The following is a 15,781-nucleotide window of genomic DNA, read 5'->3' as shown; positions in this document are numbered from 1 at the left end:
TTAAGATTATGTTTCTGGGAGAGGTTGAAACTGCAATGAGATCAGGTATTAAATCTAGTTTGACTAGTTTGGGTTTTGAACAGGAATGACACAATTTTGGGCCTGTGGTTTTCTCTTTAACACTATTAATGGAAAAATCACTCTCATTAAGTAACTCAGGCCATTATCCTCTTAGTTGCAGGGATTTTTCTTTATTTAGATAATAGGCTTTTCTTTTCTCATCACCTCTGAATGTGTACTACATTCATTCAGAGAGAGAGAGAGAGAGAGAGAGAGAGAGAGAGAGAGAGAGAGAGAGAGAGAGAGAGAAATCTTAAAGTTGAATTAAAAAAAAAACTTTTAATAATAAAGAAAAGAAAAGAAAATATACTCACTGCATAAGAAACTGTAATAAATTAGTTATTGATTTTTCACTAAAATAAACACAAAAATATATATCTTTCCTCTAAAGTAGAAGTGCTTAGTAATTTGGATTTTCAGTTAAGTAGCTAATCTCTGTAACCATTTTCATGCCATTCTAATGACAATTTATTTAGCTTTTTTGAATTCTGACTAAACACAGTTTTCTTGCACAATTGCACAAATATACAACTAGTTAACTCTTCTAAGTTCTGAGAATTAGAAAAATGTTCTTTCCATTCTACAAAGAAAAAAAAATTATATTACATAAGAATTCTAATATATTATTACTTTCTTATGTGACATTGGGGCTGAATAAAGAGGTAATTCTTTACAATAGCAAAATAAATTTTTAATAGAAAAAGAACTATTGAGTGTGGCTATTTTATTAACAAACTAGTCAATAAATATGAGTGTACTTCAAAAATGGCATAGAAACATGAAACATCAAAAGTTTCATTACTGTAAATAATCAGCGTCATAAATTATAAGTGGTCAATTTTACGACTTGTGATAATTGTATACACTCTAGTAAAGCATAACCCAATCCAGACATGGAACACTTCCTTTACCCCAGAAATAATTTATTTCATGCTGTGTTCCAGTCAGTACTCCTCAACTAATGGCTCTTGTTAAACACAGATGTGGTTTATGTTACTATAGATTTGTTTTACCTCTTCTAGACCTCCATTAAAATAAAATAAAATAAAATGGTGGAGTCTTTTTTTTTTTTTTTTGTTCTGAATTTGTATGTTCTGCCGAAGTTTTTGACACTATACCTAGGTTGTTAAATATATCAGTAGTTTGTTCTATTGCTAAAAAGTATATTCCAGTGTGTGAATATACCAAGTCTAATTTATATATTCACCTATTGATGTACACTGAGGTTTTTACACTATTTAGCTGTTGTGAAATATTTGTTTTGAGTTTTTCTTTAAATGATACTTTTTAAAATTTATCTTACTTAGAAGTGGAATTGTACTATATGCTAGGTGTATGAGTATGCTTAACTTTATACATAACTGCCAAACAATCCTGCAAATGAGTTGTTACCTTTTGCATTATTACCAACTACATATGAATGTTGCAGTTACTTCATATCCTTGTCATCACTTAATATTATCAGTCTTAATAATTTTACCCTTTTAGTGGTAATTATGGTTCTAAAGAACTTTTATGTCTTTAAAACATTTTGTCCTCTTTTTAAAATATTTATTTATTTATTTAAAGATTTTTATCAAAATATAGCTAACATACAATATTATATCAGTTTCAGGTGTACATCATAGTTATTCAATAGTACCCACCTAGCACTATACAGAGTTATGACCACATTATTGATTTTATTCCCTATGCTAAAGAAGTGATCACCATGAGAAGTCCAGCAACCATCTGACACTGTAGCATGCTATCACAATATTATTGATCTCCCCCCCTTTTTTTAATTTTCAATTAGAGTTGACATTCAATATTATTTTATATTAGTTTCAAGTGTATAGCATAGTGGTTAGACATTTATATAATTTAGGAAGTGATCCCCCTGACTAGAACCCATTTGGCCCTATACATAGTTATTATCATATTATTGATTATATTCCATATATTTTACATCCCTGTGAATATTTTATAACTACCAACTTGTACTTCTTAATCCCTTCACCTTTTTCACCCTGCCCCAGCCCTCTCCCATCTATCACCCTGGTAAATCTAGGACCCATCTGACACCATACATGGTTATTACAATATTATTGACTCTATTCCTTATGCTATACCCTACATCCCCATGACTACTGTGTAACAACCAATTTGTACTTCTTTATCCCCTCCCCTTTTCACCCACCCCCAAACACCCTCCCATCTGGCAATCACCAAAATGTTCTCTGTATCTATGAATTTGTTTCTGTTTTATTTGTTTGTTTAGATTTTGTTCTTTAGATTCCACTTATAAGTGAAATCATATGACATTTGTCTGTCACTGTCTGACTTATTACGCTCAGTACAATACCCTCTAGCTTCATCCATGTTGTCGCAGATGGCAAGAATTCCTTCTTTTCTTCTGGCTGAGTAATATTCCATTGTATATATGTACCACCTCTTCTTTATCCATTCATCCATTCAGGGACACCCAGGTTGCCTTCATATCTTGGCTTATGTAAACAATGCTGCAATGAACATATGGATGAGCATGACCCCTTGAAGTAGCCTTTTGGATTTGTTTGGATAAATACCCAGAAGTGGGATTATTAGGTCCTTCTTTGTCTCTTGTTATAGTCTTTGTTGTAAAGTCTATTTTGTCTGGTATAAGTATTGCTACCCAGCTTTTTGTTTGTTTGTTTCCATTTTCATGAAATATCTTTTTCCATATTTTTACTTTCAGTCGGTGTGTGTCTTTCAATCTGAAGTGCATCTCTTATAGGCAGAATATGTAAGGGTCTTCATTTCTTATCCAGTCGGCCCCCTATCTTTTCTTTGGAGCATTTAATCCATTTACATTGAGAATAATTGTTGATAGGTATGTAGCTATTGCTATTTTATTATTCATGTTTTTTATTTGTTTTTCTTCATCTTAAAGAAGTTCCTCTATGATTCCTTGTAATACTGGTTTGGTGGTGATGAACTGTAGTTTTTTCTTGTCTGGGAAGCTTTTTATCTGTATCTTGATTCTAAATGACAGCTTTGCTGGGTAGAGTAATCTTGGTTGAGTTTTGTCCACTTTTTGATGCCTAAATTTTTAGGGAGTTTTAACACTTTTTTTTTTTAATTTTGTATATCAGTTATTCATCTTATATATTATTTAAAAATATTTTCTTAGGGTCAAGGTTCATTTTTCCTACATAGAAAGTTCATTTATTCTGACATAATTTGATTAAAAGACTAACCATTTCTTGAAAAACTGCCATTGGGATTTTGATGGAGATTGCATTAAATTTCTATATTGCTTTTGGTAATATGGCCATTTTAAAATAATACAGATGTTAAGTTGTGGAGTTTCTGGATTCTATTATTTTTCTCTGATTAGTATTGTTTCCTTTGTTTTTGCAGGTTGATTTTTTGGGGGGCCATGCTTAAACACCACGTGCTGATTCTTGTGTAGTAGCTCCAACTGTCTTCAAATTTTTGTCTTATTTGGATTTCTTAGAGTCTGGTCTGCATATGCATGGTTCAAGTATCTTCATAGAGATATGAGTAGATCAACTTTAGGGATCTCGTGGATCCCTAAAGAATTCCTTCACTATCTTAGGCTTTTTCAGTTTTACACCTTTCCCTTTCTGGCTAAAGGCTAGAAAGACTGTCAACTAAGCAAAAAGGACCGCACTTAATCTTAATCTAAAAAGCCCTGGAGACATGAACTCAGTTACCCATCAGGTTTCCATCGTAGTACACATCTATCTGAGTCTTTCTGTTTTCTGTTCATGCTGAATTCCTTCAGGTAGTTTTGTTTTTGTTTTTTTGTTTTTTTTTAAATTATTTCCAGTTTTCATAGTTGTTTTCTATAATGTGACATGGTAGGAACATATTCCATCATATCTGGATACAGAAAATGTCTTCACTTGAATTTTGACAAAAGGATCCAAGACCCTAAATAGCCAAAGCAATCCTAAGAAAAAAAGAATGAGTCTGGATGTATCACACTCCCTGACTTCAATTTGTACTACAAAGCAACAATTATCAAAACAGCATGGTATTGGCAGAAAAACAGACACACAGATCAATGGAATAGAATTGAAAACCCAGAAATATACATACATGTATATGGGCAGATAATTTACAACAAAGGAACTAAAAACATACAATAGAGAAAAGAAACCCTCTTCAATAAATGGTGCTTGGAAAATTGGAAAGCCACGTGCAAGGGAATGAAACTAGACTTCTATCTGTCACCATGTACCAAAATTAACTTAAAATGAATCAGAGACCTACACATAAGACCTGAAACAATAAACTGTATAGAAGAAAGCATAGGTACTAAATTTATAGACCTTTGGTTCAGAGAGGATTTTATTAATTTGACCTCAAAGACAAGGGAAATAAAAGCAAAAATGTATGAATGGAACTATATCAAACTAAAAAGCTTCTGCATAGCAAAAGAAACCATCAGTATAACAAAGAGACCACAAACCAAATGGGAAACGTCTCCCATAATGGGCTAATATCCAAAATATATAAAGAACTCATACAACTCAACAAGAAAAAAATCTAATTAAGAAATGGACAGAGAACCTGAACAGACACTTCTCCCAGGAAGACATACAAACTGTCAACAGCAGATATATATATGCTCAATTTCACTAGCTATTAGGAAAATGCAAATAAAAACCACAATGAGACACCACTTCACACCTGTCAGAATGGCTATTATCAACAAGACATGTAATAACATGTGTTGAAAGGGTTGTGGAGAAAAAGGATCCCTCTGCTCGTGGGAATGCAAATTTGTACAGCCACTATGGAAAACAGTATGGAGGTTCCTTAAAAAAATTAAGAAAAAATAGACATGCCATACAACCAGCAATCCCTCTTCTGGGTATCTACCCAAAAAATCTGAAAGCATTTATCTCTAAAGATATATGTACCCCAATTGTTCACTGTAGCATTGTTCATGGTGGCCAAGACATGGAAACAACCCAAGTGTCCTTTGATAGATGATTGGATAAAGAAGATGTGAGATATATATATATATATATATATATATATATATATATATATAATGGAATATTACTTATTCATAAGAAAAGATGAAATACTGCCATTTGCAATAACACCGATGTTCTTGAGATTATCATGCTAAGTAAAATAAGCCAGACAGAAAAAGTGGAGAACTATATAACTTTACTCATATGTGGGATATAAAACTGAAAGCAACAAATGAACAAGACAAACAAAGAACAAGACAAAAACCCATAGATAGTCACAGACAACAGTTTAGTGGTTACCAGATGGTAAGGGGTGGGGTGGTAGAAGAGAGAAAGGGGGGTCAAATATATGATGATAGAAGGAAAAGTGATTCTGGGTGGTGAACACACAATGCAATATATACATGCATTATAAAAATGCACACTTGAAACCTATATAAATTTACTAATCAATGTTACCCCAATAAATTAAAAGAAAAAAAGACCTTGTACTTACAAGCTGGAAAGCCAACCATGGGAACAAACCTAACTATAAAATGAATGCAATAAAAGTATAAGCAAAGTCTATTGGAGAATAAAGGAGAGAGTGATTAGTTACTCAAGAACCAGTGAAGAAGACTGTGCATAAATTCTTATAAATTCTTATATTTGATCCATATCTTTAAAAAAATATCAGTGTTGTGGAGTGTGTGTAATGGAAATTGGTGGGGAGGGAAATATACTCTAAGCAGAGAAAAAAACTAAGCAAGGAATTGGATATTCTAAAAAAGTCAATAAAGAATTCAGAAAAACAAAAGCAATTTTTTTTTGGCCGGCCCGGTGGCTCAGGTGGTTAGAGCTCCATGCTCCTAACTCCGAAGGCTGCCGGTTTGATTCCCACATGGGCCAGTGGGCTCTTAACCACAAGGTTGCCAGTTCGATTCCTTGAGTCCCCACAAGGGATGGTGGGCTCTGCCCCCTGCAACTAAGATTGAACACGGCACCTTGAGCTGAGCTGCCGCTGAGCTCCCAGATGGCTCAGTTGCTTGGAGTGGTCCTCTCAACCACAAGGTTGCCAGTTTGATTGCTCGACTCCTGCAAGGGATGGTGGGCTGTGCCCCCTGCAACTAGCAATGGCAACTGGACTTGGAGCTGAGCTGCGCCCTCCACAACTAAGACTGAAAGGACAACAACTTGAAGCTGAACAGCACCCTCCACAACTAAGATCGAAAGGACAACAACTTGACTTGGAAAAAAGTCCTGGAAGTACACATTGTTCCCCAATAAAGTCCTGTTCCCCTTCCCCAATAAAATCTTTAAAAAAAAAAATAATAAAATTAAATTAAATTAAATTAAAAAATAAGAGAAATTAAAACAAAAAGCCTCTAAAGAGATTTTAAAATGTTTTTAACTAAATGAAAATGAAAACACAGTTTATCTAAAATTTATGGAATGTAACAAAAGCAGTGTTTAGAGGGAAATTTACAGCATTGACTGCATATATTAGAAAAAAAGAAAGACTAAAATCAATAATTGAAGATACCACCATAGGAACGTAGAGAAAGAAGAGAAATATAAACCTAAGATAAGCAGGAAAAAAAAAAAAGAAATTTGAGCAGAAATCAATAAAATTATAAACAGGGAAAAGTAACAAAAAATCTATGAACAAAACAGTGGTTCTTTGAAAAGATCAATAAAATTAATAAATCTCCAGCCATGTTAACTAGGAAAAAAGAAAGAAGACACAAATTACTAATATCAGAAATGAAAGAAGCAACATCACTAATGAATCTGAGAACATTAAAAGAATAGTAAATTTATATTATAAACATATCTATTACCATAAATTTGATAACCTAGATGAAATAGACCAACCCTTGAAAGACACAGTATACCAATATTTTCACAAAGTGAGTTAGACTAAATAGGACTCTATCTATTAAAAAATAAGATCACTAATTAATAACTTACCAAAATAGAAAGCACAAGGCCCACATGATTCATTGGTGAATTCTAGCAAACACTGATTGGAGAAATGATACAAATTCTCTACAATATGTTTCAGAAAATAGAAGCAGAATGAACTCTTTCTAATTCATGCTATGAGGACTACATTACTCTATTATCTAAACCATACAACATATTACAAGAAAGGAAAACCACAAACCAATATCTCTGATGAACATATATGTAAAAATCTTCAACAGCAATTAGAAAATGGAATCCAACGTCTATGAAAAAAAATTATATACCATGACTAATTGGTATTTATTCCTGGTATGCACAACTTGTTCAACATTTGAAAATTAATAAATGTGATTCATCACATCAATAGGCTAAAAAAAGAAAAAAATCATATGATGGTATCAATAGATGGAGAAAAAAATTTGACAAAATCCAACATCCATTCATGATAAAAAAACAACAAAAAACCAAAAACAAAACAACAACAAAAACAACCTCTCAGCAAACTAAGAATAGAGGGGAATATCCTCAACTTAATAAAGAACATCTATAAAAATCTCACAGCTGACATCATATATAATGGTGAGAAATTAGATACTTTCTCACTAAGATCAGGAACAAGACAAAGATATTTTATTTTCACTTACCACTCCTATTCAGCATCATTCTGAATTGCTAGCTAATGCAATAAAACCAGAGAAGAAAATAGCAGACATACATATTGGGAAAGAATAAATAAAACTGTCATTGTTACCTGTTGGTATGATAACCTAGTAGAAAGTGCAAAAGAATCAACAAAAAAATAATCCTGGTGATAATAAGCAATTATTGCAAGGTTGCAGGACACAAGGTTAATAGGTAAAAGTCAATTGTTTTCTTATATACAATGAACAATTGAAATTTGAAATTGCAAAAACACCATTTACATTAGCACCAAAAATTGAAATACTTGGGTATTAATCTAACAAATATATGCAAGATCTATATGAGAACAACTACTAAAATATGATAAAATAAATCAAATAAGAGCTAAATCAAAATATTTCAAGTATAAATATTTAATGAATAGAAAGCCTTAATATTGTTAAGATGACACTTCTTCTGAAATCAATGTATAGGTTCAATACAACTCCTATCAAATTCTCAGCAAGTGGATGTTAACAAACTGATTTGAATGTTTATGTAAAAAGGCAAAAGAGACAGAACAACCAATACAATATCTAAGGAGAAGACCAAAGAAGATTGACACTACCTAATTTTAAGACTTACTATAAAGTTACTGTAATTAAGACAGAGTGGTTTTGGCAAAACAATAGACAAATAGAACAATGAAATAGAGAGAGTTCAGAAATGAATTCACACAGATATAGTTAACTACTCTTTGACAAATGGGCAAAGCAATTCAGTGGATAATGCATAGGCATTTCAACAAATAGTACTGGAGTAACTGGACATTCATATAAGAAAATTGAATCAGGACACAAACTTTATACCTTTCACAACTATTACTCAAAATGGATGAAAAACCTAAATGTAAAATGGAAAATTATAACACATCTCAAAGACAGCATAGGAGAAATTTGAGGTGACCTTGGTATTAGCAATGAGTTTTTATGTGGAATAAAAAAAGCAAGATCCATAAATGAAAAAAAAAGTGATAATTTAGACTTCTTTAATATTAAAAAGCGGTCTACTCAACCAAAGGAACTCTGAAGAAAATAAAAATAAAAGCCACAGTTTGGGAAAAAATGTTTGCAAAACATACATCCAAAAATGGACTTGTATCTGAAATACAGAAAGGACTCAAAACTGAACAATAAGAAAACAAACAAATCAGTTTAAAAATAGGCAAAATATCTCATTAGACACCTCACCAATGAAGATATAAGAATGAAAAATAAGCACATGAAAAATCATTCACCCTCAAATGTCATTAGGAAATGGAAAATAAAAATGAGATAGCAGTACACAACTACTAGAATGGCCAAAATCCAAACCACTGAGAACACTAAACACTGACAAGGATGTGGAACAACAAAAACTATCATTCACTGCAGTTGGCAGTAGAAAATGGTACAGCCACTTTTGGAAGATATTTGGCATTTGCTAGCAAAGCTAAACATATTTTTACCATATCATTCAGCAGTCACATACTTAGTTGTTTGCCTAAATAGGCTGAAAAATTATGTTCTTACAAAAACATGTATATGAATGCTTCCAGAAGCTTTATTCGTAATTGCCAAAAAAAAAAAAAAAAACACAAAATTTGAAGCAACCAAGATGTACTTCGATAGGTGAATGCATATAAAATTGTGCTAAATCCATCTGAGAGTTTACTTCCTATATTTTCCTCTAGGAGTTTTATAGTTTTGGGTCTTACATTTAAATCTTTAATCCACTTTATGTTTATTCTAATATATGGTGTAAGAAGGCGGTTCAGTTTCATTTTTTGCATGTATCTGTCCAGTTTTCCCAGTACCATTTACTAAATAGACTGTCTTTACCCCACTGTAAGTTCTTGCTTCATTTGTCATAGATTAATTGACCCTACAGGCCTACCTTTATTTCTGGGCTCTCTGTTTAATCCATTGACCTATGTGTCAGTTTTTATACCAGTACCATGCTGTTTTGATAATAATGGCTTTGTAGTATAGTTTGATATCAGGTAGCACAATACCTCCAGCTTTGTTCTTATTTCTCAGGATTGTCATGACTATTAAAGGCCTATTCGGGTTCCATATAAATTTTAGGATTATTTGTTCTAGTTTTGTGAAAAATGCCATTGGTGCTTTGATAGGGATTGCATTGAATCTATATATTGCTTTGAGTAGTATGGATATTTTAACTATATTAATTCTTCCTATCCATGCACATGGTACATGCTTCACTTTATTTTTACCTTGTTTAATTTCTCTCTTCAATGTCTTATAATTTTCTAAGTATAGGTCTTTTACTTCCTTTGTTAAATTTATTCCTAAGTATTTTTTTGATACAATTGTGAATGGGATTCTTTTCTTAATTTCTCTTGCCAATAGTTTGTTATTGGTGTATAAAAATGCAACTGATTTCTCAATAGTAATTTTGTATCCTGCTATTTTACTAAATTCATTGATCAGTTCTAATAGTTTTTGGTGGAATCTTTGGGATTCTTTATATATAGTATCATGTCATCACAAAAAATGATAATTTTACTTCTTGCTTTCCCATTTGGATGCCTTTTCTTTCTTTCTTTCTTTCTTTCTTTCTTTCTTTCTTCCTTCCTTCCTTCCTTCCTTCCTTCCTTCCTTCCTTCCTTCCTTCCTTCCTTCCTTCCTTCCTTCCTTCCTTTCTTTCTCTCTTTCAAGACTTCCAGTACTACGTTAAATAAAAGTGGTGAAAGTGGGTATACTTGTCTGTTCCTGATCTTAAGGAGAATCTTTTTGCCTTCCTCACTGAGTATATTAGCTGTGGGTTTTTCATATATGGCTTTCATTATATTGAGATATGTTCCCTTTATTCCCACTTTCTTGAGAGTTTTTAATCATAAATTGATGCTGGATTTTGTGAAATGCTTTTTCTGCATTTATTGATATGACCATATGATTTGTGTTTTTCATTTTGTTTATGTGGTGTGTCATGTTATTTGATTTGTAGATATTGAATCAACCTTGCATACCAGGAATGAATCCCTCTTGATCATGGTGTATGATCTTTTTAATGTATTGCTGAATTTGATTTGCTAATATTTTGGTGAGGATTTTTACATCTATGTTCATCAGGGATATTGGCCTATAATGCTCTTCCTTTGTGGTACCTTTGTTGGTTTTGGTATCAAGTTAGTGCTGGCCTCATAGAGTGAGTTTGGGAAATTTTCCTCTCCCATTTTTTGGAATAGTCTGAGAAGGATAGGTATTAATTATTTGAATTTTCGTAGAATTCACCTGTGAAGCTGTCTGGTCTAGGACTTTGGTTTCTTGGGAGTTTTTTGATTACTGATTTGATTTTGTTACTAGTAATTTGTTGGTTCAAATATTCTATTTCTTCCTTTGTTTGTTGAGATAGTAAGTCTTAGAATATTGCATGTTTCTAGGAATTTATCCATTTTTTCCATGTTGTCAAATTTCTTGGCATATAATTGTTTATAGTAATTTCTTATAATCCTTTATATTTTGGTCATGGTATGGTGGTTGTCACTTCTCCTCTTTTAGTTTTGATTTTATTTATTTGGGTTCTCTCTCCCTTTTCTTTAATGTGTCTGGCTAAAAGTTTATCAATTTCTTTATCTTTTCAAAGAACCAACTTAATTTCATTGATTGTTTCTATTTTATTTTTAGACTATTTCTGTTATTCTTGCTCTGATCTTTATTATTCTTTCCTTCTACACACTTTGGGCTTTGTCCTTCTTTTTCTAGTTCCTTCAGGTGTCAGGTTAGACTGTTTGTTTGAGATTTTTCTTGTTTCTTGAGGTAGGCCTATATCACTACAAACATCTTTAGTAGAACTGCTTTTGCTGCATCCCACTGATTTTGCAATGTTGTATTTTCATTTTTGTTTATTTCAAGATATATTTTGATTCCCGCCCTGATTTTTAACCCATTAGTTGTTTAGAAGCATGTTGTTTAGCCTCCAGGTGTTTGTCTATTTTTTCAGTTTTCCTTTTATAATTGATTTCTACTTTCATATCATTGTTATGAGAGAAGATGCTTCATATGATTTCAGTCTTCTTAAATTATTGAGACTAATTTTGTGTCCTAACACATGGTCTATCTTGGAAAATGTTCCAAGTGCACTTGAAAAGAATGTTTACTGTGCTGTTTTGAGGTGGAATGTTCTGGAATTATCTAGGAAGGTCATGTGGTCTAATGTCTCAGTTAAGTCCTTTGTTTTCTTGTCGATTCTGTCTGAATGATCTATTGATTGATGTAAGTGGGGTGTTAAAGTTCCATACTATTATTTTTATACTGTTGATCTCTCCCTTTATGTCTGTTACGATTTTCTTTATGCATTTAGGTGCACCTATGTTGGGTGCATAGATGTTTGCAAGAGTTATATCCTCTTGTTGGTTTGGTTTGATCCCTTTATCATTATTTAATCTCTTTCTTTGTCTGCTATTATAGACTTTCCTTCAAAGTCTATTTTTTTCTGATGAAAGTATTGCGACCTCAGCATTTTTGTTTGTTTGTTTGTTTGTTTGCATTTGCATGAAATGTATTTTTCCACCCCTTTTAGTCTCTGTGTGTCTTTTGATCTGAAGTGAGTCTCTTGTTGGCAACATATGTGTGGTCTTGTTTTTTTAATCCATTCAGCCACCCTATGTTTTTTGATTGGAACATCTAGTTCATCTACATTTCAAGTAATTATTGATAGATATGTAGTATTGCCAATTTATTAATTATTTTTTATTTTTATTTTTGTGGTTCTCTATTTCTTTCTTCTCTCACTCTTCAGTCTAGTACATTGATTATTTTCTATAGTGGTTTGATTGGATTACTTTGTTGTTGTTTTTTTTAAAGTATGTATTATAGATTTGTTTTGTTACCATGTGATTTATATTTACCATGCTGTTTATAGGAGTTTATTTTAAATTGGTGGTCACTTAAGTTCAAATGCATTGTATAAGCACTACATTTTTACTCACCCCTCCGCATTTATGTTTTTGTGATATTTTACATCTTTTGTTTGTGCGTTAATTTTTATTATATTTACACATGCTCCTACAACTTTTGTATTTTAACCTTCATACCACCTTGATAATTGGTTGGTTCACACTTTTCTAAATGTTTGCTTTTATCAGTGAGTTTTTTTTCTTTACTGTATCTTCTTATTTTCAGTTTTGGCCTTTATTTTCTGCTTAAAGAAGTCCCATTAATATTTATTGTAATGCTGCTTTAGTGGTAATATACTCTGGAAAACTACCTCTCCTTCAGTTCTGAATAATAACCTTGTGGGTAGAGTTGTCTTGACTCTGCTTTTTTCCTCCTTCATCACCTTGAGTATTTCATGCTGTTCCCTTCTGGCCTGCAAAGTTTCTGTTGAAAACTGAGTTGATAGTCTTATGGAGGCTCCCTTTTACATGACTGCCTGCTTTCTTTCTCATGCTATTTTTAAAATTCTCCCTTTATCTGAAACTTTTAGTGTTGTAATTATGGAGTGCCTTGATGTGGGCCTGTTTTGGATTCATCATGTTTGGAAATTTCTAGGCTTGAGACAATTTGGTGGGAGCTACAATGCAAGCCTAAGCCAGTTGCCACTTGTACTGGGCTTGAGGCTGCTTGGTAGGAGCTACAATGTGAGCTGATGGTGGCCACTGCTGGTGTTGAGCTTGAGGGAATGCATTGTGCACCAAGGCCAGCTGCTGTTAATGTGGAGTTTATATGCTTTAGGGAGAGACTGCAGTGTCATTAAGGTCAGCCATCACTTGTGTGAAGTGTGGGGGCCTTTGAGAGAGTCTGGCGTGTGCTGAAGCTGGCCACTGCTTGTGTGGAGGATCTGGACCTACTGGAAGATACCCTGTCCCAGCTAGAGGGCTGGGTTTGGTGGGTTCTCAGGGAAACAGTGGGGTGAAGTGAATGATGTTAGCCACGTTAATGGAGATCAGCAGATTTTTTGTGCTTGCCTACACCAGGCCAGTTAGGTGGGAGGAGAGCTCAACAAGGGAACAATGGCACTTGCCAGTACTTCCATTCTTTGAGAGAGCTCCCCCCTATCACTTCCCCTCAAATACTTGCCCCAAAGTTTGTTAGTTTAACTTTTCCCTGTATGACCCAGGCACTTCTCAAGCTGCTGCCTCCATACTGGATATTGGAGTTAGTTAGTTTGTGCATGAACCATTTAAAAGCAGTGTCTCAGTCTCCCACTATCATTTGTTTCTCTCAGTTGTAATCCCTGCTGGTTTTCAAAACCAGATGTTATCAAACTGGCAACCTTGTGGTTGAGAGCTCACTGGCCCATGTGGGAATCGAACTGGCAGCCTTCTGCATTAGGAGCACAGAGTTCCTACCTCCTGAGCCACTGCCCTGCAACTAAGATTGAACATAGCACCTTGAGCTGAGCTGCCAGTGAGCTCCTGAATGGCTCAGTTGGTTGGAGCGCGGGCTCTCAACCACAAGGTTGCTGGTTCGAATCCCACAAGGGATGGTGGGCTGTGCCCCCTGCAACTAAGATTGAACATGGCACCTTAAGCTGAGCTGCCGCTGAGCTCCCAGATGGCTCAGTTGATTGGAGTGCATCCTCTATACAATAAGGTTGCAAGTTTGACTCCCGCAAGGGATGGTGGGCTGTGCCCCCTGCAACTAACAACAGCAACTGGACCTGGAGCTGAGCTGCACCCTCCACAACTAAGATTGAAAGGACAACAAATTGACTTGGAAAAAAGTCCTGGAAGTACACACTGTTCCCCAATAAAGTCCTGTTCCCCTTCTCCAATAAAATCTTTAAAAAAATAAAACACAGATGATATGAATACACCTTTACGCAGCACAGTTGCTCCAGGCTGGGGAGCGTGTTGTGGGCCTCACACCACTTGCTCCTCAGCAGACCTCCATATCCAAGCTATTTCTTCCATTTATTAATTACTCCATCTTTTCTGGACTGCATCTCTGTCCCTCCTACTTGTCTCAATGTGGCTTCTTCCTTATATCCTAGTTACAGGAATTCTGTTGAACTAGTTTTCAGGTGATTCTCAATCATGGTTGTTCTATAATTTAGCTGTAATTTTGATATATTCATGGGAGGATGAGTTCAGGATTTACCTAATCCACTATCTTATATACTGTAATTTTTTCAGAAAACAATTATAATCATAATGTAAAAATAAATATTAAGCCAGCAATAAAATTAATTTGGCAATCTAAAATACATTCATATCACCACCACCCCAAAAAAAGGGGGTAAGGAAGAAAGAACAGAGGAACGAAAAAGGAGACAAACAGAAAATAAAAAAGAAAATGGCCCTTTCCATCTGGCCACAGCCATCAGGTATGCCAAAATGGGTGCTTATAAGTACATCCAGGAGTTGTGGAGGAAGAAGCAGTCTGATGTAATGTGCTTTTTTTTCAGGGTGCGCTGCTGGCAGTACTGCCAGTTCTCTGTGCTCCACAGCCCTCCCGTAGCCCCTTGCCCCCAATAAAACATGCACGGTGGGATACAAGGCCAAGCAAGGTTGTGCCATATATTGGATTCATGTATACTGTGGTGGCCACAAACATCCAGTTCCTAACAGTGTGACCTACAGCAAGCCTGTCCATCATGGTGTTAACCAGCCAAAGTTTGCTTAAAACCTTTAGTCTGTTTCCGAGGAGAGAGTTGGATGCCACTGTGAGGCTCTGAGAGTCCTGAATTCATTCTTACTGGGTTGGTGAAGATTGCACGAACAAGTTCTTTGAGGTTATCCTCATTGATCCACTCCATAAAGTTGTCAGATGGAATCCTGACACCCAGTGGATTATCAAACCAGTCCGCAAGCACAGGAAGATGCGAGGATTGACATCTACAGGCTGCAAGCTCCACGGCCGTGAAAAGGGCTACAAGTGCCACCATACTATTGGTGGTTCTTGCCGTGCAGCTTGGAGAAGGGGCAATACTCTCCAGCTCCACCATTACCGCTAATATGAGTAATGTTTGTAAAATTCTTATCTAATAAACAATTTATTTTAGGACATTCAAAAAGTGGCATAACCAAGCATAACTATATTAGTAACTAACCTACATTTTAATAATTGAACCCTCCAATTAAAAAGACAGAGGTTGTCATAATAGATAAGAGCCAACACTTAACTAAACGAGGGCAGACAATTAAGTTTGTGAACTCATCCTAGAAAAAGTGT

General features: G+C 34.4%; 1 pseudogene; it reads left to right on the top strand.

Moving 5' to 3' along the window:
• Nucleotides 1–14,943: 14,943 nt before the first annotated feature.
• On the top strand, nt 14,944–15,563 carry LOC117026612 (60S ribosomal protein L15-like; annotated as a pseudogene).
• The last annotated feature ends 218 nt before the right edge of the window (nt 15,564–15,781 follow it).

Source organism: Rhinolophus ferrumequinum, chromosome X (genome assembly GCF_004115265.2).
Source record: "Rhinolophus ferrumequinum isolate MPI-CBG mRhiFer1 chromosome X, mRhiFer1_v1.p, whole genome shotgun sequence".
NCBI lineage: Eukaryota > Metazoa > Chordata > Mammalia > Chiroptera > Rhinolophidae > Rhinolophus > Rhinolophus ferrumequinum.
This window is presented reverse-complemented; position numbering and strand designations above follow the sequence as displayed.